This window comes from Podarcis bocagei, assembly GCF_964188305.1.
Source record: "Podarcis bocagei genome assembly, chromosome: 15".
NCBI classification, from domain to species: domain Eukaryota; kingdom Metazoa; phylum Chordata; class Lepidosauria; order Squamata; family Lacertidae; genus Podarcis; species Podarcis bocagei.
This window is the reverse complement of record NC_138141.1, coordinates 2,738,728-2,765,399: the sequence shown is the minus strand read 5'-3', so window position 1 is coordinate 2,765,399 and position 26,672 is coordinate 2,738,728. Positions and strand designations below refer to the sequence as shown.

The 26,672-nt window shown below is 44.5% G+C and overlaps 1 long non-coding RNA gene across 1 annotated transcript; it reads right to left on the bottom strand.

The window, feature by feature from the left end:
• Window positions 1–14,630: 14,630 nt before the first annotated feature.
• On the bottom strand, window positions 14,631–26,396 carry LOC308574004. The gene is made up of 2 exons (XR_014002294.1): window positions 18,572–26,396; window positions 14,631–14,876 (listed from the first exon to the last, which is right to left on the bottom strand). It is a non-coding gene; the product is annotated as an uncharacterized lncRNA (long non-coding RNA).
• Window positions 26,397–26,672: the final 276 nt, after the last annotated feature.

Below are 26,672 nucleotides of genomic sequence, written 5' to 3'. Positions count from 1 at the left end.
AGGGTGGTATACAACATTAAAAAATACACTACAGAACATCTATGACAAAAACATAATAAAAACATAGTAAAAAGCATACTAACAGCCTAATAATATCATCATCATCATCCTCATAACAGTCCTCCCCACTCCCACACTTTGAGTAGAATCCATTTTGTCATACAGAGCTGTAAAAAGTAAAGTAAAGGGACCCCTGACTATTAGGTCCAGTTGTGACCGACTCTGGGGTTGTGGCGCTCATCTCGCTTTATTGGCCGAGGGAGCCGGCGTACAGCTTCCAGGTCATGTGACCAGCATGACTAAGCCGCTTCTGGCAAACCAGAGGAGCGCACAGAAACGCCGTTTACCTTCCCGCCGGAGCGGTACCTTTTTTAAAAAAAATTCTTTTTATTAAATTTCCTTTACACATATAAAAAAGAGAGGGAAAAAAAAGAGAAAAACAAACAAATACATTTAACGAAAAAAGATAATAGTACAACTTCATAATTCCCACATTGACTGAGTGGGTTAACAAAAGTGAAGGCACTAAAAAGGAAAAAGGAAAAAGAAAAAAGAAAAGAAAAAAACAAAAAGAAATCACAACACGTTGCGATTAATATACAACATCGACTTCCTTCCCTACTGATTTCGGGTTTCCACTTTTAACGGTTTCATTTTTACAGCTGGTATTGGTTTTTTGTTTATACATCGAAAGTTTTATAACAAACCTGCTATAGTTGGTAGGTTTTTAAAATTACCTTCAAAATAAATCATAAATTTGTTCCAGTCTTTATTTAACTTTGTATTTTTTTGATTTCTAATTCTTTGCGTCATTCTTGCCAATTCAATGAAGTCATATAGTTTTAATTGCCAATCCCTCACCGTTGGTAAGTTTGTACTTTTCCAATTTTGTGCGATTAGCATTCTAGCCGCTGCTGTTGAATATTGAAATAAAGTTTTGTCTTTTTCTTGGATTTCTTTTCCACCCATCCCTAATAGAAAGGCCTCTGGCTTTTTGGGGAATGTGTATCTAAATATTTTTTTTAACTCGTCATATATCTGATTCCAAAATTTTTTTATTTCCTCACACGTCCACCACATATGTATAAAGTTACCTTCTTTTGTTTTGCATTTCCAGCAGGCCTTGTTTTGAGTTTTGTACATCCTACTTAGTTTTTCTGGTGTTAAATACCATCTATATATCATCTTTTCTAAGTTTTCTCTAATTGCAGCGCTTGCTGTAAATTTCATTCCTTCGTTCCACAATTTTGACCATTTTTCATATTCTATGTTGTACCCCAGATCTATCGCCCACTTGACCATGACTTCCTTAATTTCTTCATCTTTTGTGTCCCATTCCAGTAGTATGTTGTACATTTTAGACAATAACTTGGATTTGCTTTCAATTATTTCGATCTGAAATTTAGATTTCTTTTCATTCATTCCTGTTTTTTTATCTTCTGTCCATTTTGCATTGATCTGATGGTACTGTAGCCAGCCCGTCAACTTCTCCTTTAGCTCTTCATACGGTCTTAATCTCCAGCTATCTTGAGATCTTACCAGTAGATCTTCTCGCCGGAGCGGTACCTATTTATCTACTTGCACTTTGACGTGCTTTCGAACTGCTAGGTTGGCAGGAGCAGGGACCGAGCAACAGGAGCTCGCCCCGTCGTGGGGATTCGAACTGCCAACCTTCTGATCGGCAAGTCCTAAGCTCTGTGGTTTAACCCACAGCGCCACCCGCGTCCCCATAGCATTTCTGCAAAAAGGGGCTATCTTTAATTTGAAAGGAATTTCTCTTTATTATTATTTATTATTATTGCTACAATTTATTACCTGCCCTTCACTTTAAGGTCCCAGGACAGGTTACAACAATTAATTATATTATTATTAAAACACAATATTTAGAAACATTTTAAAACAACATTACTAAAATAAGGTGAGTGCTAAAATATGCATCTGCAGCCAAGGTAAAGAGGTGAGTCTTCAGCAATCGCCAAAAGCTGTCCAATGAAGTTTATAAAAACTTTATAAACTTAAATAAGGAACTTTCAACAACAAAAATTAGCAGTTCCATTTACAAGCAACTTTTCTCTTACCCACAAACCAAATCCTATATATTTGCTGGCCTTGGGAGTCGATTTTTGACAAAAGCTACTCTTGAGTAAAGAAATATCCCTGTCTTCAGAGTCAAGACACTTCCTCATTGTTTTTCATCAAAGACTCTGATTAGAATTTAAGTTACCCACTTATATTCTAATCCTTTTGATCTGTGAGATCAATGTTTGGGCAATGTTTAGGTTTAGCTACACTAGGCCTGTATAACTGTGACTAAATGCCAGCCTGCAACCAGATACTAGTTGACTGTCTTGAATCTTGATGCTTGACAATCCTCTATTCTGCAGTCCTGGGCAAGCTGCAAAATCATGTGGTTTATATTGGATCCCTGATGGAACGCTTGTCATAGCTGGTATGGGCAGCATTCTTTAATATTGGTGAGTCACAAGTTGTGCTAGCCTGATTTATATCTGTTTGGGAGGAATTTAAACCTTCTGTAGTCCCTCATTTGAAGAAAACTTTGGTGCCCATGAAAGAAATGACTTGCCCCACACCAGCCACCCTCAGCCTGGTTCCTTCCGTATCAGCTCCAGCCAGCATGGAAAATGGTCAAGTTGGTTCAAAATACCTGGAGGGCAGCAGGTTGGGAAGGCTGCCTAAGATCACACTAGGCCTTAATATGACACTTGGAAAATTAGCCCCACACCTGGCCCCTTAATGAGGAGTTGGACATGAATTAATTAATAACGTTAGAGGATTTTAATATATTTAACTGGAATGATCCTCCTCATTCTTTTTGCTTGCACCTTACGAAAGGCTGACCTGGTGTTTTGGGGCTTTATTTAGCAGGTGGACAGATACTGATTTCCCTAATAGCCCACCTAAATAGTCCGATTGTGGTTATTAAACTCCTCACAAAATATTCTCTCTGTAATTATTGTTGTTTTAACAACTGGAGTTAGAATGCTCATTCAACCACCAGGCATTTAGCTAGTTTTTCTGCCTTGATTCTGGGTAGTATTCAGTATGTTCTGTATCACGTTGTTTGGCATCATTCTTGGATTTTGGTCCTCATTGTTGAAGCCCTTTCATTCTCTGAGAATGCCAGAAGGGAATAGGGCTGGGCAAATTGATATTGTTCCCTGGCAGAGATTAAGAAAGAGAGGAATGGAATGTTCATTGCACTATCCCAAGAGAAGGGAGACAGGAGATATCTGCCCAGTTTTTTTGGCCAAGGTTCCAAACAGCCCATGCATGGCTTTCGGTTGCCTCTTGGCTTCAGAGCATATCTATGAGTCTTCAGACCTTTAATCTTCTTGGCTACATAGCCACATTGTGAACTTATTTCTTGTTTGCTCTTATTTCTAGGCCTTACCGTAGTTTTCTCTCTTTCTCGTTCCCTATTTTTTATTGTCTCCCACAAAATGAATAGTTTCCTTGAAGATAATTTCTCTAAAGAGTTGTGTGCTGCTTGCATTTATTTGTCCAGCCTGCATCTATCTTCGTTTCTAACCTCTCTAGATCCTTTTACATTAATCCTTTGTCCTCACTGCTGTTTGTAACACCTCCCAGTATAGCATCATCTGCAAATGTAATTACCGTGCTGTTTACCTGCCAGTCCAGATTGCTAATAAATCAAGCCAGTCCTTGCGCTTATCCCTTCTGGGCACCACCCTGTCACTGTGCAAATCCATGAGGCATTGCTCTTTGCCTCTGCTCCCCTGAGCGCTTTCTTGCGCCATGTGATGAGTCTTGCATTCAAGCCAATTTATATTAACTTTTCACATGAGATTTCATGAGGCATTGTGTCAAGTTGATATCCTAGAAATACTCACTGAAATTCAGCCTTTTATATTTTTGTGTTCATACTCTAATTTTCCCTCCAGGAGTTCAAACCAGCATACATAGGTTTCCCCCCTCCCCATTTTATCCTCACAACCACCCTGTGCCTTGCAAAATGCATTCACCTGAATAGGGATTCAAACTCTAGTCTCCCAGGTCCCAGTCTAGCACTATAACAGCTACGCCATGCTGGTGTAATAAAAAAGGCACCGTAGACGGAAAAAACCCTGGAACAGAAAGTGTTTCATAAGAAGAACCTGTTTTACCTTCTCACAAGGACATTTTGTGAGAAGGGGACTCCTGTGTAATAGATGTTGCTGTGTATTGTTATTTTATATAGTGTGAGCAAACATACAAAGCGTTTTAAGGAATACCATACACCAGGGGTAGGCAACCTAAGGCCCGGGGGCCTGGATCCGGCCCAATCGCCCGCGGATGGTCCAGGAATCAGCGTGTTTTTACATGAGTAGAATGTGTCCTTTTATTTAAAATGCATCTCTGGGTTATTTGTGGGGCATAGGAATTCGCTCATTCCCCCCCCCCCCAACCAAAAAAAAATATTGTCCGGCCCCCCACATGGTCAGAGGGATGGTGGACTGGCCTACAGCTGAAAAAGTTTGCTGATCCCTGCCATACACTATCTGAATTTTGATAGTGAAGAGACAGTTGAGGAAGGGGAAGTTTCCCTCTCACAATTTTCACTGTCATTTTTCCAATCAAAATTATTTGTGTATACGGTGTCTGGATTTCCATTTGTGTGTTGTTTTCAGTTTGCTCCTGGTTAAGTTGCCTCTATTTTGCTCATTTATCTCAAGAACATGCAACTTGATCCACAACTGTATTGAACCAAACTGCATAGATATGAGTTGCTTTTGGGTCCACAGAAGTACTACATGGAACTGAAGCCATGTAGTCAAATTTAAATTTAAAGCACATGGGAGATTTGTCAGCCCTTTCCCTTTCCCTATCCCTAATTTCCACAGAAAAGGAATCAAGGTTAGTTCTCTTTCTTCTTTTCCATTTGGATGTCTCCCCTCAACTCCCCCCCCCCATGGGATAAGCTGGCATCACCAGTTTCTCTTTGCCAATCCAAACCCATCAGATTTGTGCATCTCCACCTTTCCCTTCAGGTCGATTTCATCACCTTTATGCAACCTGCAAGTTCCTCCTTCCAGATCTTGATCTGTGGTCTGACCCAAGACTGATACTGGCGATGGCACCTTGCGCCCCACCTTCCTGCAATTCTTGCTCCTTCCCTCTCCCTATTCCTGTCAACCTCAGGTGCTCATTCTCTGCTGATCCTTTTGTGTAACACTTGTCTCTTAAGCTGAGTTAAGCTGTTGCTGGGAGTTCTCCCTGAATTATTTCTTCACTACCTCTAAGAGTTCTTTGCTAAAGATTTTATTTTCTTGTAACATCTGGATTATGTTTACTTTTGCACAATGTGATATTTCCAGTTATGTCACTGTCCTCAAATTTGACACCTGTCTTATTTGTGCTTGGCATCTATCTGTATATCACAGCAAGATGTCTAGCCAACATTCTTTTTCACCTGCCTGTGTGCTCCAATTATTACAATCCAAGACATGTCCCCCTCCCCAGCTTCTTTTCAAAATACTTGCCCAAGAGCTCTACCTGCTATCTGTGAGTGTCACATTTTACACTGAGTTTCTCCAAATAAAAGACTCCGGCAGTCCACTCAGCAAACTACTGAAGGAGCTGCTGCTGCTGCTTCACAAATAGTGGGGGAAACACATTCTTGGTGATCTACTCCATGCCTTTGCAGTGGACCACCATAACAGCAGAAGCAGGGATCTGAAAATATACAGTAAGCAGGCATACATGGTGGGTGACTAAGATTTCCAGATGTGGGGTTTCCCCCTACCCAGACCTGCATTTCCCCTAAGTATATTGTGGAGTCCAGTTCACTGTGGTCCATAGTCCAGACCTTTCCCTCAGTCTTTCCGCCTTTAAACAACTCACCCACCCGGCAAAAAATAAAACCCAGAAGAAAATAAGCGAAGGGTTAATGGGACAAAAAGAATGAATGATTTTAGAGGAGATTGGTTGAAGAGATAAAAGTAGAAATACTAAGTGGGGGGGGGGGAGAGAAGGAAGGAAATAACAAAATGGGGGTGAGGTGAGCTTAAGCTTCATTTTAAAAAACAACATCTTGCAAGGTCCAAGCATAGCTTGACTGGAAACTTCTCTGGTTAAGCAACTGGGCCTGAAATGCTGCCTACATAGCCAGAAAAACTGGAGATGGTCACACACCTCTTCCAAGAAGGATGCTTGTCAAGGAAGTTGGACAACCTCATCTACGGCGTCTGGCCTTCCTACTCAGAAGGAGCTGTCTCTCCCCCCCCCCCCCGCAATCTTTTTGTGCTCCCCCAGCGCCTCTCTCGCCACCTTTTTCTTTCCCCAGGAGCTCTGTGTGTCCTGGCTGCGGCGCGAGGCCACCGTGACCCGGCTCAAGCGGCAGAGCCTCTGTCTCCTCGGCCTCGACGGTGCCGACTTCGACCCCGACTTCCCCAGCGAGGGCTGCCCTGGAGAGCAGATGCCCGTCAGGGTCCGCAAATACTGAGCCGAATGGGCGTTTCTCGGCTGCGGCCGCCCAGCCCGCCGGGCCCTTTCTCCCGACCGTCCAGGGGCCACCGAGCGGCCACCGAGCGGCCGCCTCGCCTTCCACTTCGCGGCCTCCGCTCGTTTCCCGCCGGTCTTGGTGGCTCCGCGGGGGAAGCGCTCCAGTGGCTGCAAGGATCTCACAGCTGCAAGGAGCGCACCGCGGCGGCTCCTCCGAAACCCTTTGGCGCCCCTCCATCAGGAAATCTTTCTAAACAAATATTTGGGGGAAGAGGTGCTTTACAGAACGCAGAAGGTTCCTCCTTCCCCGCGCCAAGCCAAGGCCAGTCCTGCTTGCAACCTGCCAGAACCCCTCCGAGTCCCCAACTCCCTCGCTCCTGCTCGGCTCGCCCCACCATCTTTTGCTCCGGGTGTCCCGGGAGACCTCCAGCACCCGGGCGGCTTCTGCTTCCTGAAAAGCAGACCCGCTTCTTTCTTCTATTCCCATCCCGCCCTTCCTCTCAAAGGAGCCAGAGATGTGCGCGCACGTTCCTCTCCAAGAAGCGCGCAAAGGGGGCAGCCCCGCGTTCACTGGGGGTGATTGCCAGGTAAACGCGCAGTGCCTTGCTGGCGGCCCAATCCTATGTATGTAGATCCGGGGGCCATTCGGCGGGATGTACAGCGCATGCTGACGTCTGGGAAGGAATCCTTCTGGAGTTCCGGGCGCCGGAGGGAGTTGGGGCATCGCCCCGCACCGCGGGTGTGATACTGTGGTCCTCCTTTGGCTCCAGCCCTAAAGACGTGGCTGGCGCAAACGTTGGTTGGCTCAGTGGGGCTTACTCCCAGGTAAGCGCAGCAGCGCTGCCAGGCCAGGGCCTGGTGACAGACGCGCTCTGAACGTCTCTTACATGAAGTACTGCAGTACACTGGACAGTATGAGGAGCCCGTCCCCGTAAGACCCTGGAGTGTAATTTGGCCCAGGCGCCCCCCGAATGCCCGCCGGCGCAGAGGACTGCAGCGCCGCCAGATGGAGAGCAAAGCTTCCCGCCCGGGCGCCTCCGAGGCTAAGGGCAAGCAGGCCGCCCGCCCCAGGGCGGATCTGACCACAGCCGGGCCGGGGCTCGAGAAATGCGTCGCCAAAGCGCGCACTGCTCGCTTTCTCGAACTTTTCCTTGGCCGGGTCTTTGCGCGGCGCGCAGGTGGCCGTCGAGGTTCTTTCCGGCAGAGAAGCAGAGCTGCCTGCGCGCTTCCCGGGCGCCAGCCCCGCAACCAAGGATCGGCCGCAGCGCCGGTCCAGCGCGGGGAGCTGCCCGCCCGCTCGCGGACCGCCGCCCGCCTTGCCCGGCTGCCCTTCGGATGGGCCGGGCTTGTGCGGGAGAAACTTCACGCTGCCCTTCTGGCGGGAGCTCGCCTTGGAAACAGCTCGTCTCAAGGCAGGCTTTCATCATCTGCAAACGAGGTCGAGGGTGCCTCTGAACATGTGCGGAATGCCTGCTTTGCGTAACGGCAGCAGGTTCTCTCGCACCCCCCGCATCTGGGAGGAGGGAGCGGAGATTTCTGGGCAGAGGCCGGTTGGCTTCCAGACCCCCCCCCCCAAGGCGGAGCGGCCTTTGCAATGCGAAAGAAAGAAACGAGCGAACAGCTGGATGCCCCTGCCACCTTCGGCATTCACCTCGCCCCCTCCCTCATATTTGTTTCTTTTCTGGATATAACTTCAAACAACTCGTCAACCTTTCTTGACTTCTGCAAATGCGGAGGACCCCTTCGGATCCTTCTGCGGCCAGAAGGCGCGCTCGCAGCTGCACGTCCTTCCGCTCTCCCAAGCAGTCGAGGGCGAAAATATTCTCCGTAGGAATAAAGCCAATCGTGCGCCGAAGGAAAGGCTTTCCCAAAGACGCGCGACGGAACAGGCTCAGCCGTGCAAAGCCTTAATGCTTGCTCGGTGGTTTTCGGTTGGGAGCAGTCCGGTGCTGCAAGGCGCGCGCGCGTGGGAAAAGATGGATCTCAGAGCACAGCCAATTTGCAGCCAGCGTCTGCTTTGCGGAGCTTACCTTTCTAAATTGACACAAACTTCTAAAAGAGTGCAGATTGCTTGCTTTGCAAGTGGTGGTGCAGAAAAAGTAGAACAGATTCTTGCTGGAAGTTTTTGGCTGCGTTAGAGCGAAACTTACGGCTTGTGCACACTTTATCGATTTTTCAGCATTTGTTTGGGAATAAATGCTTTGTCTCTTGGCAATATGCTGTTAAAGAGAAGCTCTCTTATGGCACAATCCCATGGATGTTTGCCTGGAAATAAATCCTACGGGGCTCAGTATGAGCTATTTCCTAGTGAGTGTGTTCAGGAATGGAGCCTTAAGCTCCATTGACTTCAACGGAAAAGGTCAACCTGGGTTTTAACCTCTCTTGTTCAAATCAATTGGACTTAAAGGTACCTTTTTATCCTAGGTTAGTTGCCCCCTTCCTTCTGTTTTAACATGACCATGATTCTGGGCTCACTACTTTGCCATTCTCTCACTTCATTTACTCCAGAGCAGACCAGCAACCTGAGCAAAATCCAGCCTCACGGCCTGCTTGCTTCTCACTGTTCAAAATAGACCACCCTCCCCACAAAAAAGGTTGTGTTGTGGTTGCAGAACTTGGCAGCAGCCGGATGTCTCCCTTTCATTTAGAGCAGGTATCCCCAAGCTGGTCCATGGTACACCAGTGGTCCACAAGCTTCATTCAGGTGGTCCATGGCACATTTGTGGTTGAAGACAAGAGATGGCACACTCATCACATTAAATATCCATACTCGTTTTTATTGCATTTTTACTGCTTCTTTTATTTCTTATATTGTATTGTATTGCATTACAATTTGAATACAATGGAAGAAATAAAAGTACAATTAAAACTCATATAGCATCTAGCACAACACATTGCAGTTGCTACAACAGGCAGAAACATTATTAAGTAGCCCACCAAGATCTTCAGCAAGGTTCAAGTGGTCCATGGGGGGGGGAGTTTGGAAACCATTGTTTTAGTGACAGCACCACAACAAAGAGTTTTGGGGCACCTTAATTAGCAACACATTTATTATAGCAATTGTGGTTTAGACTAACTACTGTGTCTGGCAAGCCAGGTTTTTGTTCACTATAGAGCTTCTACCACATATATAAATTAGATTTAAGATTCCCCAAGAAACCTGGTGTGGGGGGGGGAGGGTTGTTTGCATTGCAACAATGGTGGTGTCCATTCCTTGTTGTCTTCATTCCTTGCTGAAATGCCCCCCTTCCCCTGCCGGTTGCAAGACTGGGCATTTTAATTTATTTCATTTCGCAAAATTATACAGTGCTTGATTGTAAATCGAATCTCCATGTCACTTACAAAAAAACTAAAACAAAATTAAAATAATAAGTTAAGCTAAAAACAGATTAAACTTATACATATCTGAACAAAAAAATTGTTTCTAGCAGCCTTTGAAAACAATAAAGTGGAGATACCTGCCTTATGTCAATAGACATGGAGTTCCAAAGTATGGGTGCTAGCACAGCAAAAGTGTGATTTCTTATAAGTACAGAACAAATGGCACTATCTCATTGCCAGTTGCACAGATCAAAGCGGTTCACTGGACATGTCCCAGGCAGTATCTCAGAGTCTCAGAGTAACTTATTCTGGAAAATTCCCATGGACTTTATTGGAATGACTAAGTGTTTTAAGGATCACAACTGTACCTCTACCTAGAGGAGGAGATCTGTAAAGTGTACCATGTTTACTTGGCAATAAGTCTCAATTAGTTAATTTAGACTTACTCTCTAGTAACTTTGCTTTCTTCCTAATTTTTAGCACTAGTTCCCAACTTCAGCTTGCCAGCCTATAATATGCACAGTGCATTCAAGTAAGAATCATTCCCCCCACCCCGTCCCAAAATACTATTAAAGAAGGTGGGAAGCAATTAAATGATCTCAAAATATTTTAAACTCCTTTTGAGTTTGTTTGGGAGTAAGATGTCTAGCGATTTTGTTTTTTGTGTTATTAAATTTCAGTATCACAGTTGGCTTTTCTAAGCTATGAAGGAATGCAAAGTGCCAGCCATGTTCCCTCCCCCTAGATGTTAAGAACAATTTTTCTGAATTCTGACATTCAGGGAAAATTGCTCTAGATTTGAAAAGCAGACTATTCCCAGGAGAAAGGCAGGTAAAGATGATTTTTTTACTTATATGAGAAGAGATGTGGCAGTAGCAGTTTTTTTATTTCTTTACTCAATGAATTCTTCCATTTTGTGTAATTTCTGGGAATAAGAAGTTCTATCAGTAATAGGTTTTACTCGTTAATGACAGTTAATGTACACAGTTAAACACAGGCTATCATATCTAAAAGCTCTGGCAAGACACTCTGCTACATTTCTGTCTTCTTTTAAGTCTGGGCGTTTATTTTTCTGGGTTTACTAAAGAGAAAGCCTTGTGACCCATGTCTTAAGGATAAATTGCCAGCCTCATTGATTACATTTCTCAAAGACATGGTGTAATATATTATTATGTATTACACACACATACATATTTTCACAGGCAAAACTGGTGGGACCTTGCCCCCCATGTATCTTAAACCATGCAACTGATACTTTAATGCCATATCACTTCACCACTTTACTTAAGGGATATATGTGTCAACTTGATCCCTTTGAGCTGGAGAACCTGCACTCCTAGGAGTGCCGCACAGTGTCCATTCTGTTTGTCAGGAGTCATGCTTGCAGTGTGGCTGCACTAACTCCCTGCCTGCTGACAATAGGCTAGTGCCGTCATTGTATTCTGTTAAGTGCCTTTTGAAAGCATTTCTGTTTCAACAGGACTATTCAGACACATGACTAGTTACATGTTTGATTCTGTTTTATTGTTTTTTGATGTTTTAACAATTTTTAAATTATTTGCTTATGTCTTCATTTTTAATTGTGTTTTTGTTACAGATGTGTTTGCAACCCTAGGCTCCCTTGGGAGGAAGGGTGGGATATAATTTGGATACATAAATAATAAAATAAATTAGCATGCTTGACGTGTGACCATTGTTCATCAGTGCGCTTAAAATGTTGCCCGATTCCTTATACCCCTCCTGGCCTTTGCAATCTGCCACTGAAGCCCATCTGATGGTGCTTGGCAGTGTCAATTGAACCTTAACACAAAATTATGCTTTAAGTGTGGGGCCATCGGGATTATGGAACTCTTTAGCTAGAGAAATCAAGTTGGCATCTGTAATGAGCTTCAGGTGTCAACTTAAAACTTGGTTATTTCAACAAGCATTTATAAAATGATTTCTTGTTTTTATAACCTTCGGATACCCATTTTTCTTTTTCTTTAATGTATTCTGATAGATTTTATTAGTCATATTGTTTTGTTTTTAATTGTGATTCCGTCTGCCTCACAAATATATTCTCTGGAATAGAAATGGACAAATTATAATAATCTCAACAATGAGAAACAAATCTGAAGCTTTCAATGCAGCAATGAATGTAGAAATGGAAACCTAAAACCATTTGTAACCTTTGCAAGAGAAATAAATGCTAGTTAATAATGAAATCAGGTTGGCCTATCCACCATTGGACGAGTCCTCATAACATCTTGCCACATTTTGTGCAACCAGCTTACCTAACTGAATATGTCACAGCTGTCAACTTTTCCCTTTTCTTGCGAGGAATCCTATTTGGAATAAGGGAATTTCCCTTTAAAAAAGGGAAAGATTGACAGCTATGCAGTAGGGCACTAGTTTGACACTTGAAGAACAGCTGTATATGTGTGAAGAAAACAAGATTAAAGTGGTAGTATACTGTATAGTGAAGGCTTTGAAATATTTCAAAGAATAATCAAAAGGAAGAACAACTTTGTTTTGCTCACCCCTGTTCTTTGCTCTTTACCTGAGGCATAGAGAGTTGGCATAAATCAGATGCACCCCGGATGCAGAACCACCATGATCAGCCTTCCTAGAGGGATGGTTACCATAGTAGGAGGATTTCCTAAGGAGATGTCCACTACTCTGTATCAGAGTTTAGGAGTCTCCTGGGAAAAGTTCTAATTCCTTGGAGAAGGAACTCAGCAAAGTGTGTCGCTTTTCCTTGGTGACAACAGTCGACTCCAGTTGACTAATTGGCCTTTTGGCTATTGGCAATATTACAGTACTTTGCAAGAAGTTTGAACGGTGTTTTTCCTTCATTTAGGATTGTGCATGACAAAGGCTGTGAATTATTGTTTCAAGGAGATGCACTGCAATTTTGTAGAGTTCAGTTTGTCGTTCAGTAAACAGCCTTCCTTTGTTATAGTGGATGTGTTAGAGACTCAAGGCCTCAGCAGTGGGAGATATTATTTGCCCTTTCTATGAATAGTCACATTTAAAAAAATAAAAAATAAAGCCTCTCACTCTTTTTTTTCTTAGGGAAACATTTTTTTAATGCAGGCACTGATAACCAGTTGCTAAGTATTAAGTGAACCTGTATGCAGCTTCCAGTGTTCTGGCCAGTGAGTGTAAAGCAACAAGGATGACTGACAAGCACATGGCCACTTGGCATTAATTTCAAAAAAATATAAACATGATTTAACAAATTAAGGGTGCAAACTTATGATCCCTGGAAGGGCATCCCAGAGACCGGGAGACAGATTGGCTCTACCTCTTTGGCATCAGAAACAGAGCTAGGATGTTGGAGAGGGAGATCCACTCCAACTCTGCTGGCTCCTCCAAAGTCATGGTTCAGCCTTTGGTAGGAGGCAGCTTGGATCCCAAGGATCAAAGGCACCCCCCCTCCCAGGTCCAACAATGCAAAGCCCAAACTGGGGGGAAGTGGATACACAATCCTGGGTGAGTCTAAATCCCTCTCTCTCCCCTGCATAAAAACAAAACAAAACCCAGAGTAATGTAAGAGTGTTCCTCTGCCTTTACTTCAAATATTCCATCCTGCCAGCTTGAGCCAGGCTTAATATAGGATAAGACAGTAGATTAGAACAGCCTTTGTTCTCATCTCCCTCTTTCACCACTTTAGGATTACAGTCCCCAAAGCTTTTAACAGATCAGGGTTTTTTGCTGTTTCCCACTGATGATCACCACCACCACCACAATACCCTTGTAACTATCCAGATATTAAACATCCTCATTTAAGGTCCAATGTGTACAATGAACCAAGATACGTCCTTCTCTTCTATGGCTCCTTGTCTGTGGGATGCTATCTCCAGGTAGGCTTAAGGGGCACCAACTTTGTTTACTTTTCAACACCAGGTGGAATATTTTTTTGTTCTACAAGACTTCTTAGTGTTTTTTACTTGTCAGTTTTATCAGGTTCTATTTTTTAATCTCTCACTCCTTCCATTGTTGTAATACCAAACTTTTGGCTGCCAAGAAGGCATACAAAGTCCAGTTATGTTGCTCCTCCATGAAGGCCCACAGTGCTGGAATATATTGAGTATATGTAGCCTGAGCATCCAAGAATTTTATGTATTTTTCCAAGATGAAAGTGATACAGACAATGACTTCTGTCCAGAACAGTGCCACTATCGGGCATGACCAGACCATATGCTTCAGTGCCTCCCCTGGTGTGCCACAGTGACACGCCTGAGAAGTGATGAGGCATGCCTGAAAGACACAATCAGAGGGCTATGGACTCTGTGGCCTTTTAAACTATGTTGTATACAGGAGGCGTTATTGTTTTTGTTTGTTCTTATGTTGTGTAGTTTTGTGTTTTTATATTGTAAACTACCCTGCAATCTTCAGATGAAGGATGGTATAGAAATTTAATAAATAAATAAACAACAATAAAAACATATACAGTGGTACCTCGGGTTACATATGCTTCAGGTTACATACGCTTCAGTTTACATACGCTTCAGGTTACAGACTCCGCTAACCCAGAAATAGTGCTTCAGGTTAAGAACCTTGCTTTTCAGGATGAGAACAGAAATCGTGCTCCAGCAGTGCGGCGGCAGCAGGAGGCCCCATTAGCTAAAGTGGTGCTTCAGGTTAAGAACAGTTTCAGGTTAAGAACAGACCTCCAGAACAAATTAACCTGAGGTACCACTGTAAAAACCCTATAGAGGTGGAAACAGTTTGCCATTGTTTCAAGAGCACAGGACAGTCTAGCGGCCTGCTCCCATCCTCCCTTGGGCCACTCATGCCAAATTTCCCGTTACTGAGTTGGGAGAAGCTTGACTGAAAGGGAGATTTAGTACTCTGCCACCAGATTAATTGTGAAATAATTTAAACGTCTTAGATAAATATGGCTTCAAGCAAAGCTGCATATCTATGAATCTTCTGCGCTATTTGGCTGAAAGGTTCATGTGTTTCTCTTTTCAGAACTGGAAGCTTTTCATCTTCAAGGCGGAACCTTTCACATTCCCCTCTCACTTAAGAGATCATGTGTGAATGAATGGCCATGTAACCTGTATTCTTAAGGGACTGGATTCTGACAGTTCTTGCACCTCTTCAGCCTTTAAAAAAAGAAAAAGTAACAGAAAATAAAAAGAGCCAGTGTTCCCCCCCTGCCCTTTTAAATTGGTTGCAATGAGCTTAGTAATTAACTTTAATTATCTCCTATTATCTTGCGATGCCAGTGAGATGCCAAGCAGCAATTGTCAGTGGATGCTGGATTGGAGTGTTGCAAAATCTTTGGGAGGCTCCCAGATTCTTTCCATCCCAAGCCAGGGCGCAGACTGCAGGAGCCCTGAGGAGGGTGTAAGTTAGGTTACAAAGGATGCCATTAAAGACCAGCTCATACACAGGCAAGGGAGAAGCTCCTTCGCTGGCTTATCAGGCGTATATGTTAGCAGCAGCAGCAGCAGCAAGACTTTTAAAATGCATGCACAAGACCTTCAGAGATGTATAATCCTAGATTTTAAGTATAATATTTGTCGACAGCCTTTTGCAAGTTCCAAAAGTGGATTAAAAAACATTTATCAATGGTTGTTACCCATTCTATGTTCAATCTTAGTTGCTGTGTTTTATGTTTTTATTCTGCTCTGAAGGATTTTGCTGCTTTTAGTGTCCTCTTGAATCTTTTTCTTTTAAAAGCTGATTCTACTTATTACATTTTGAAATTGTGTAAGCCACCCAGGCAATTTGATTGGAGGGTGGGGTATAAATCCCTTTATGGTGCAATCCTGTACATGTTTACTCTGAATATGTTGTTGCTGTTGTTCATTGAATTTATATACTGCCCTAGACCCGGAGGTCTCTTCAGCGGAGCTTCCTCACAGTTAAGTGGGGTGCCACAGGGTTCTGTCTTGGGCCCGGTCTTATTCAACATCTTTATCAACGACTTGGATGATGGACTCAAGGGCATCCTGATCAAATTTTCAGATGACACCAAACTGGGAGGGGTGGCTAACACCCCAGAGGACAGGATCACACTTCAAAACGACCTTGACAGATTAGAAAACTGGGCCAAAACAAACAAGATGAATTTTAACAGGGAGAAATGTAAAGTATTGCACTTGCGCAAAAAAAATGAGAGGCACAAATACAAGATGGGTGACACCTGGCTTGAGAGCAGTACATGTGAAAAGGATCTAGGAGTCTTGGTTGACCACAAACTTGACATGAGCCAACAGTGTGACGCGGCAGCTAAAAAAGCCAATGCAATGCTGGGCTGCATAAATAGGAGTATTGCATGTAGATCAAGGGAAGTAATAGTGCCACTGTATTCTGCTCTGGTCAGACCTCACCTGGAGTACTGTGTCCAGTTCTGGGCACCACAGTTCAAGGAGGACACTGAAAAACTGGAACGTGTCCAGAGGAGGGCAACCAAAATGGTCAAAGGCCTGGAAACGATGCCTTATGAGGAACGGCTAAGGGAGCTGGGCATGTTTAGCCTGGAGAAGAGGAGGTTAAGGGGGGTTATGATAGCCATGTTCAAATATATAAAAGGATGTCACATAGAGGAGGGAGAAAGGTTGTTTTCTGCTGCTCCAGAGAAGCGGACACGGAGCAATGGATCCAAACTACAAGAAAGAAGATTCCACCTAAACATTAGGAAGAACTTCCTGACAGTAAGAGCTGTTTGACAGTGGAATTTGCTGCCAAGGAGTGTGGTGGAGTCTCCTACTTTGGAGGTCTTTAAGCAGAGGCTTGACAACCATATGTCAGGAGTGCTCTGATGGTGTTTCCTGCTTGGCAGGGGGTTGGACTCGATGGCCCTTGTGGTCTCTTCCAACTCTATGATTCTATGATTCTAAGTCTGCATAGGATTGCAGGCTCATTCATGCATCAAATGGTTGCAGTTCAGTTCATTTAGGAACTGTTTACATGGAGGGGGGGAGAGGGCTGCCAAAAAAAATCACATCTGGCAACCAATGTGCCCCTTTCATTTTAGATAGTACATGGGTAAAGGTAAAGATAAAGGGACCCCGACCATTAGGTCCAGTCGTGGCCAACTCTGGGGTTGTGGCACTCATCTCGCTTTATTGGCCGAGGGAGCCGGCGTACAGCTTCCGGGTCATGTGGCCAGCATGACTAAGCCACTTCTGGTGAACCAGAGCAGCGCAGAGGAAACGCCGTTTACCTTCCCGCCGGAGCGGTACCTATTTATCTACTCACACTTCGATGTGCTTTCAAACTGCTAGGTTGGCAGGAGCAGGGACCGAGCAACGAGAGCTCACCCCATCACGGGGATTCAAACCGCCGACCTTCTGATCGGCAAGTCCTAGGCTCTGTGGTTTAACCCACAGCACCACCCGCGTCCCAGTACATTGGCAGATGAGTCTAAAAAGCCCAGGACACAAATTTTCACAGCCCTCTAGCAGCTGTTGGGGCTCATTTACCAGAAGTAATGTATTTAGCATTCACTCTGGAAGTGTATACTCGATTCTGACCAATTTTAGCCTCCTAGAACAAAATATATATCAGGATTAACCCCCCACCGCCAAAAAAATATATCCTGCAACCATAGAATCATAGAATTGTAGAGTTGGAAGGGACCCCCCAAGGGTCGTCTAGCCCACCCCACTGCAAGTATGACAATAAAACATTCAAACACGAGAGAAAAGAAAATGCTTCCATTTCAGAGGGAGAAACACCCCTCCCACTGTATATAGGTCTCATGATTCACACTGTCACTAAAGAGAAAAATATGCAGATAAACTGTCTCATCTGGGCCTGAGTGTTATGTATAATCAAATGCAAAAAGTATCAGCTACAGGAACAAATGTACTGTGTAAACAATACAAGGAGAACTGTACTGTATGTGTCTGCCCAATGGTGTCCTAATAATAATACAGTAATAATAATATACCCCGCCCTTCTGCTGGGGTTGCCCCAGCCACTCTGGGTGGCTTCCAACACATACGGTATAAAAACATTTAAAAACTTTCCAATACAGTACTGGGCTGCCTTTAGATGTCTTCTAAAAATTGTATAGTTCTTTATCCCTGTAACATCTGATGGAAGGCTGTTCCACAGGGAGCGTGCCACTACCGAGAAGGCCCTCTGCCTGGTCGCCTGTAGCTTCACTTCTCACAGTCAGGGAACCACCAGAGGGTGGTGGACCTCATTGTCTGATGGTGGTGGAGATGCTCCTTCATGTATGCAGGGCTGAGGTCATTTAGCGTTATAAAGGTCAGTACCAACACGTTGAATTGTGCTTGGGAACATACTGGGAGTCAGTGTGGAGCCTTTAGGCCTGGTGTTATATGGCCCTGCTAGCTGCTGCATTCTGGATTAGTCGTAGTTTCTTAGCCACCTTCAAAGGTAGCTCCACATAGAGCGTGTTGCCATAGTCCAAGCAGGAGATAACCAGGGAATGTACCACTCTGGCAAGACAATGCTCAGGCAGGTAGGGCCTCAGCTGGCATCCAGATGGAGCTGGTAGACAGCTGTCCTGGACACAGAATTAACCTGGTCCTTCAGTGGCACAGTTACTCCATTCAGGACCAGGATTAAAATGAACCATGGAAGTGGGGGAAGGGAAGCTGATGTTAAATGTGTTGTTTGTGCTTCGGTGAATGTGAATGTGGAAAAACCGTAAAAGTGACAATTGTGCGTGCGTAGGACAGCAGTAGTGTGGAGAAGCATTGTGGAACAAATTAAAACAGAATAAATCCATGACGAATACACTATTATTGAGTCAAGAACATGTTGCAGAATACACCCGCAATAAAACACCAGTCTGAAGGAGCCCTTCCTCACCCACCTTACCCATTGTATCCTCACAACAACCTCTAGGTAGGTTAGGCCAAGATGAAGCAGTGAAATTCCTGCTCAGGCATGAACCTGGAACTCTGCAGCCTCAGTCTGGCACACAAACCATTATGACACGCTGACTCTCATTTGCATTCTGTGTCATCTCTTGAGAGGTGAGACAGGGTCTGGATTTTGCAAGGTGTATTTTCACAATCCCTGGCAAAACTGGGACCTGGCTTTCAGGCTCTAGCATAGATTACACATCATTCATCATTACTGCCTTAAGTCATTTCCCATCGAGCAGCTGCTTTCAAATCAGTCTCCATCAATAATGTCCAAACTGTATGCCAGGGCATACCTAAGTATTCTGCAAGGGAACAACTTGTGCCCTCCAAGAAATAAATAATGTAAATATGATAAAGAACTTTTTTAAAAAATACACCAAACTGCCCCAAAGTAAAGTGCTGGGATGAATGAAAAGCAACTAAGCAGAGGAACTCAAAAGCCACAGGGCTGTTTGCCTTGATTTAAAGCCAAACATGGACTGGGAATTGGCTCATGTTAGAGATGTAACTACCTGTATTTTGCATAAGAGTGATGCTTGGATAGGAGAAAGAACAAAGAGTCTTGTGGAGACATATTACTGATTAATAGATTCATTGTAAAACAAGCTTTTGTGAACTATAGTGAGGTCTCATGACTTACAAACCTGTTGATCAGTGTGGAGGAACCTGAGGCTGGGGCCCAAATGTCACCAGCGCCAAACCTCACTGTCTGGTCCTTCAAACTTTCCCTAGGCCACCCCTTTCACTGCCTGTGCTATGCCCTCTCCCAGGGGTTTTTGTTTGGCGGGAATGTATCGCTTGGGTAGAAGACAGAGGTGTGTGTGTTTGTCCATCCGTGTGAGAAACTGGTCTACTGCACAATGGTAAAATCTACATTTGATCCTCCACCCACTTCTGCCTCTTCTTCTGCTGGCATGCAACCCTTGTAAGGTTACTCAGGAACATGGCCTCTGGCCTGAAAAAAAATTACCCATCTCTCTGCTATTGATTAAGCCTATGGCTAAGATTAGTTGAGACAGAAAATCTTAGGGTATCAGTTGAGAGAAAGGGGGGAAAGAAAGGAAAACCCAACCTAAAGCCAGACAAAGAAAGGAAACTGGTTTGCTCAAGCCAGTGGCATGGGGGGGGGGAGAGTGATGGTTGTTCCAGGTGCAAAATTGTTAGGGGCACAAAATTTCCATACCCGGTGCTGCCTCACTACAGCTGTACGCTTCCGCCACTAGGCTCCATTGAAAATGGCTTCTTTGTGTGAACCAGAAGTGACCTCTCCAGACAACGGAACAATTCTTTTTTTATCTCTGTGGCTGCAATCTCAAGGGTGACATGTACATCGTTAGGCAGTTGAATGTGCATGCATATTCTGTCTGTTTCCATCCTCCCCCCCCCCCCGGCCCTGGGCCCTGGTAACCCACGCTATGCCACTGGCTCAAGCCCCTAACAGGTTATAACAAAGTATCCTGGAGTAGGGAAATTAGGGTTCAGAAGGGGCCTCTCATGATCTCAAGGAGGATGTTTCAGGAGAAAGAAAACAATGTCTTCCCACTTCTGCCCCACAACCCAGGCCATCTAGCTATAAAAATGCTCAGGCTCCATGCAAGAAACCCCTCATCACTATAGAATTTATGGGAGAGGGGGTAAGAGGGTCAAAGGGTGTAATTTTCCTTATCTGGAATCCCCCTTCCTTGTGAGTCTTCAGCATGATTTTGAGGCCACTTTTCTAGAGTGGTTGTTGCCCTGAACAAGAGCATTCTTTTTGGGTTGCACTAGTGCTTTTTAGGCATTAATGTCTGCACGGTTCGGATATTGTGAAGAAACAGAAGGGCCACCAACTGCCACTATTCTGCAGGATCTGAAAGCAAGGTCAGTGATGTTAAGGAATATTAAGATATATTGAAAGATATATTTTTTGGTGGAGCTAGCTCTGGGGCCTCCATTGTTGGTGCCTTCTGTGTCACTGATGGACTCCTGGGTCATGACAGTTTTAATTGTATTTGTTCAAACATTCATTATCCTAGCTCCTAGAGCACCTTATGAAATGAAACATAAAAAATGCAGTCCGAGTGCACATCATACGTTGTGTTTTGCAGGTGAAAAAGTACTTTATTTTGTAAGTCCTGAATTACTACAAACGTTTGGGTGACCCTGAATAGACAGGACATTAAAAGTACAAGACATGGACAAACATCTTTTTTCACACTGTTCATAATTTTGTAAACTCATATTAGGAATCATAAGAAGCTGCTGTGTACTGAGTCAGACACTACTGGTCCATTTATTATCTGCACCAGCTGAGCTGGCAGCAGCTCTCTAGAATTTCAGACTGGTGTCTCTCCCAGCCCTGCCAGAAAGCCAGTGTTGTATAGTGGAAGGTATGAGACCTGGGAGATGAAGGTTCAAATTCTGACTCAGCCATGAAGTTTGCCAGGTGGCCGTGGGCCAGTCACTGCCTCTCAGAGGATTATGGGAATTAAATGAGGAGAGGGAGAACCAAATATGCCACTTTGAGCCCCTTGGGGAAAAGATGGAATATAAATGCAATAAATAAATAAGTACTCGGAGATGCCATGGATTTAACCTGGGACCTTCTGCATGCAAGGCAGCGACTACCCCTCCCTTTGATATGCTGTCCTGTGTCTCTTGTTGGGCTTATCCACAAGTACCTTTTGCCCCACTCTTTCCAGGCACAGGTCCATGCTTTAAAGTTCTGTGTTTTAGCGTTTCATTTTTTCTGCACCAAGTTTTCTCCGCAAAACCTGCTCTTTAGTGCTCAATTGGAGCAAAGGTTCTCTCCCCCCACCCCCATCCCAGAAGCACCTCATGCCTTTCCTCTTGCGCCTGAAAACTGTCCACTTCCAGTACCATGATAGTCTTGGGATTGGGATGCATAGAACTTGGTGGCCTCAACAAGATGACTCTGAATCTTGTGTGGCTGAGGCTGAGGTGAGTAGCAGAGGCAGGAGTGGGGGAACAGGGCATACAGGAAACCACAGGCCAGTGCTAGCTGAAATGGAGCAAATTGCCCCCGACAGCCCTCTCTCCCTTGTGAGCAGCTGGATGGCAGCGCAAAGGAGGTTTTGCCGATCTGCTGGATGAGTAAGAGAAGGACACCAGGCCCAGGGTGGTGGGAGTGCACATTTAATTCCCCACACCCAGAAGGCCCTACACTGACTGTGGTGGGGTAAGTGTGGTGCAATGCTTTGGATGTAGTGCTATCAGCCCTCACATGCTCTCACTCCCCAATTTTCATTGTCTTTGAGATCCTTAAAATGTCATAAAAGTGGAGGAGGGGAGAAAGTATGAGAGTGAGAGAACAGGAGTGATGCTGTGCTAAAGCCTGGCTTCTCTGCACAGAAATGCTGTGACTAATGCTCCCAGTTGGCCAAAAAAGGCAGGGTAATCAAAACACTTTTTTTTAGTCCTTAAAGTTAGTCATTCTGCAAGCAGGAATCTAAACAGGCAGAGATGAAGGAAAAACCGAACTGCCTGAGCACTGCATTGTGCAACAGGCCAGGCACTTAGCTAGGAATGCTTCAGCTCTCTCCGGAATGTTTGTAGCATTTAATTTGGGAAAGGAGTTGCATCCGGGGAGTGATGGCCAAAGGGCAGGTAGGGTGGCGAAAATGGAGCTTTTCATTGGTGTTTGGAAAGGAAAGAATACTATCCTGTTGGCCCAACAAGATTATTCTTCCACCAGAACACCTGCTTGCATCAAAAAATAAGATGAAAAGCGTGGTCATGACTGGGCCAGGGAATCTATGGCAAGAGCAGATTGGTTAAACTAACATCTTAATTCAGCCACATCTTACTGCCACCACAAATGTGCCAAAAGCAGGGTTTCCCCCCTGTTTTTTTATATGCTTTATTGGTTTTAAAAACTGTGTAACATAAGTAATCAACAGAAAATAAAAATAAAAATAAACAAACATTCATTCCATAGTTGGTGCTTGTTGTATGTAACATTTTGTAGCAGGCTGGTGCAGGTGGGCTGAATCTGATGAGAGAAAGGGCTGCAGCTCATCTGCTTTGCATGTGGAAGGTCCCCAGTTCAACCCCCAGCATCCCCTGCTAGGATGAAACTCTGCAGAGCTGCTGTCAGTCAGTGTAGGCAATACTGAGCAAAATGGAGGAAGAGGAGGAGAAGAAGAGTTTGGATTTGATATCCCACTTTATCACTACCCGAAGGAGTCTCAAAGCGGCTAACAATCTCCTCCCCCCCCCCAACAAACACTCTGTGAGGTGAGTGAGGCTGAGAGACTCCAGAGAAGTGTGACTGGCCCAAGGTCACCCAGCAGCTGCAGGTGGAGGAGCAGGGAAGCGAACCCAGTTCCCCAGATTACGAGTCTATCGCTCTTAACCACTACACCACACTGGCTCTCTGGACTGTTGGCATGCCTCAGTGTAAGACACCTTCCTATGTTATGGGCTAGGTATATGGTGAAGTAACCATGTGACCCCTTCACCTATGAGTCACATCTACCCCATTCATTTAAAGCATGTGGCTTCCCACAAAGAATCCTGGGAACTGTATTTAGCCCTTGCAGAGCTACAATTTCCAGCACTCTGAACAAACTACAGTTCCCATTACAGTGGTACCTCGGGTTACATACGCTTCAGGTTACAGACGCTTCAGGTTACAGACTCTGCTAACCCAGAAATATTACCTCGAGTTAAGAACTTTGCTTCAGAATGAGAACAGAAATCGGGCTCCAGCAGCGTGGCAGCAGCGGGAGGCCCATTAGTTAAAGTGGTGCTTCAGGTTAAGAACAGTTTCAGGTTAAGAACGGACCTCCGGAACAGATTAAGTTCTTAACCCGAGGTACCACTGTATTCTTTGGCGAAACCTGTGCACTTTAAATGTATGGTGTGGATATGAACTATGTGCCAGAATTTGTCCAGATCCATTCAACCCTTACTTGCACCATCCCAGCTTAGCTCTGCAAAGAGGCTTTCAGTCTAGCATGCCAGCCATAATATTGTTTCTTATTTCAGGATAAGATGTCTTGTATTGCAGATTTCTAAACACATAGAAGGAACATAGCTTAGCGGTTGAGCATATGCATTGCCTGCACAAGGTCTCCAGGTTCTGTCTTCACATCTCAGGGGTGAGGCCATGAAGAACTGGAGGGGGAGAGGGAATCGGCTGCAGAGCCGGACACACTGGTCTCCACTGCCCCAGAAGCTCCAGTGCAGGAAGAGACCATCCTGCCAGCCCGTCTCCAGCCTGTGGTCACATTACCACTCTGAGCACTGCATAATCGCCAATAAGCCGCCTTGCTGCAGAAATCTATGGCTGCTGAAGCAAGACCCTTTTAGTCACACTAACTGGTTTCACTTGCGGGTGCAGCTAGCCACCCACACTGAGCTGCCATCTTATTTAAGGTTCAGTCAGGGGTTATGTGTTGAAGCAACATGTTAAACTTGTTTCAGCTTGAGTGACACACAGAGCTGTCTGTTCTGAATGCCAGGCACCTCTACAAGAGCCATCACCTGGAGCAGAAGTGTTTTGATCCCTAGTATCTACAGTATGTTGAAAGGAATCTTGGATTACAGAAGCTGGAAAGGAGTTTGCATGAAGCCTGGCTGACCAGCTGCCAATCACAGTTGATAATGTGGGATTAGGTAAGCAAATGGTCTTGACATTCTCATTCGTGTTTAATGCCAATTCATTTAAAGTTTGCTGTAAAAAAGCAGTGGTGAGGCTTGGGCTTCTACAGTCTCTCTTCTACCCCACCCCAGTGATTTCTTAACTAATGTCTGATTTATTGCACTTTGCATGTGAATGCAGGAAATTATGTTTCACTGAGAAAGAGGAGGAAGGAAGGAAAAGTTGGTGGGAATACATGAGCCTGAGAGTTGTCACTATTAATTTATTCACTAAATTTGCATGCCACCCTTCACCTGAAGATCAAAGGGCAGTTCACAACATAAAAATACAAAATAAAAAACACAAAATACATAGTGAAACAAAAGCAAAACAAAGCAATAACCCCACTCCCATAGACACATTTAAAAGGCCATGGAATGTTAATCAGCCCAAAGCCTGGCTGAAGAGAAACTTGCCTGGGGAGAGCATTCCACAAACGTGAAGCCGAAGCCGTTGCAGAAAAGGCTTTCCCCGTGTTACCACCCTCTGGGCCTCTTGTAGAGAAGGCACACAAAGAAGGGCCTCAGGTGATGATCACAGGGTTTAGGTCAGTTCATATCGATTCACAACTCACTCACATCACACCAAACCCTATGAAGTGGCTCCCGGAGCCATTTATTAAGTTCAATAATCAGGCAGTCTTTGCCCCCAGGTTTAGAATCTGGCATACCCTCCAACACAAGGGAATGGGATGGAATGGAAACAATTCAAGGGTGGGGGGAGGAGCTAAAATATGCTGAGCTGATGGAGTGTCCTGGCTTTGCTTCCTCTATGATAGCCTGATGGGATGGCAGCTGCCAGATGGCAGTAATAGAGGGAGGAGCCTTCAACTTCTGAAATATCAGGAAGCTTTGCTTCCTTCCACAAAATCTGATCTTGCCTGGGTCTGGAGCAGGGGTGGGGCCCTCCATAAGTTGCTGGATTCAGCCCCAGCCAGCATGACTAGTGGCCATGGATGATGAGGGCTGTAGTCTGGCATACCCTCCAACATTTCCTTGATGGAAAGACGGACGTCCTCTGGCCACATCTAGAGCACTACAAGTTCCCCCTGGGAGTATTCCTTCTCCCTGCTTCTCTTCCTCAAGTTTATATCCCACAGGACTTGAGGCAGAATCACTTCGCAGTTGTGTTTAAAGCACAGTTTTTACCCATAATGCAAAAGCATACCCTTCAATACTTTTTGGAAGGAAATGTATACACTTGTCTTGTGTAACAAAGAATGAATCCATATCCTGATTGTGAGTAGGCTGAAAGTGGTCAGGTAGTGTACACTGGCAAATAATATTTGAAACGTGAACTTCAAAATAGGCGTTTCTCTACATCACGCTCCCAAGATCCTAAAACTTTATTACTTAGTGCACTACAAAGGGTTCCTCCACATAGTTACCCAAAGTGATTACCAATATTATTTTACCTGCTTTGACATTATTGCACACTCATGCTCTACAGCCTGTGTGAAAGCCGCTTGTTTGTTAACTAGGTATCATGCGCAATTAGGAGACAGTGTTCTCTTTGCTATGAGAATAGCCGTGCTTCTGTTAGCCACTTCCTCTCTCCATCTTTTCAAAATCCCATGAGATGTGCAGTCCAGTACTTGGGCTGGTGGGCAAAATTGTTTCATGCACATACTAGTTTGCTAATAGGATTCAGAAAGAAATGGAATTAGGTTTGGTGTATATGTGTTTGGAAATGTATATGAATACACTAATGGGGACCATGGAAACATATCTAAGACTGCCTGATTTGTAGATCTCAAGCCACCAGGTTTGTCTGAAGTACTTAAATTAGCTGGCTTGATTACACAACAACAGCAAAACTTTTAAGATATTACCAAGCACGAGAAGATAAGAAGAGCCTGGATATCTTAAAAGTGTTGGGGTTGTGGTATATTCAAGCTAACTAATATAATATTGATACTTTAGACACAGTTGAGGACTTGTGCAGACATCAAGGCACGGTTGAGCAGATGGGTGGGTGTGGCGTTTGTCTTGCTCTTGGTCACACAAAACAACATCAGAGATTCTGCCCACAAAATAATGATTTCAACCACAAACCTTTTGCCACAAACAATTACAAAAGTGCTTGATGGATTATGCTAGAGGAGAAGCTCTGCATTTTCCATTGCTTGAAAATGTCACGGCTAAAATGGCCGCTGTTTCTTTAATGCGAATAAAGCTGGGTCAGCATGACTCAGCAGCCTGCAGCAGGTTGTATATATAAAGTGAGAAATGTTAGTTTGGGCTGTGGCTGGTGTTTGGGTTGGTTAGTGCTGGTGTGTATACTTATTCAGTCGTGTTTTGCACAAAGACGTTTAAGAATAAAACTCTGCAAGGATATTCTCGTGGACTCTTTTATGCCGACAAGGACCAGGCTGAGGAGACACAGGGAGGTCAGAACCCTTT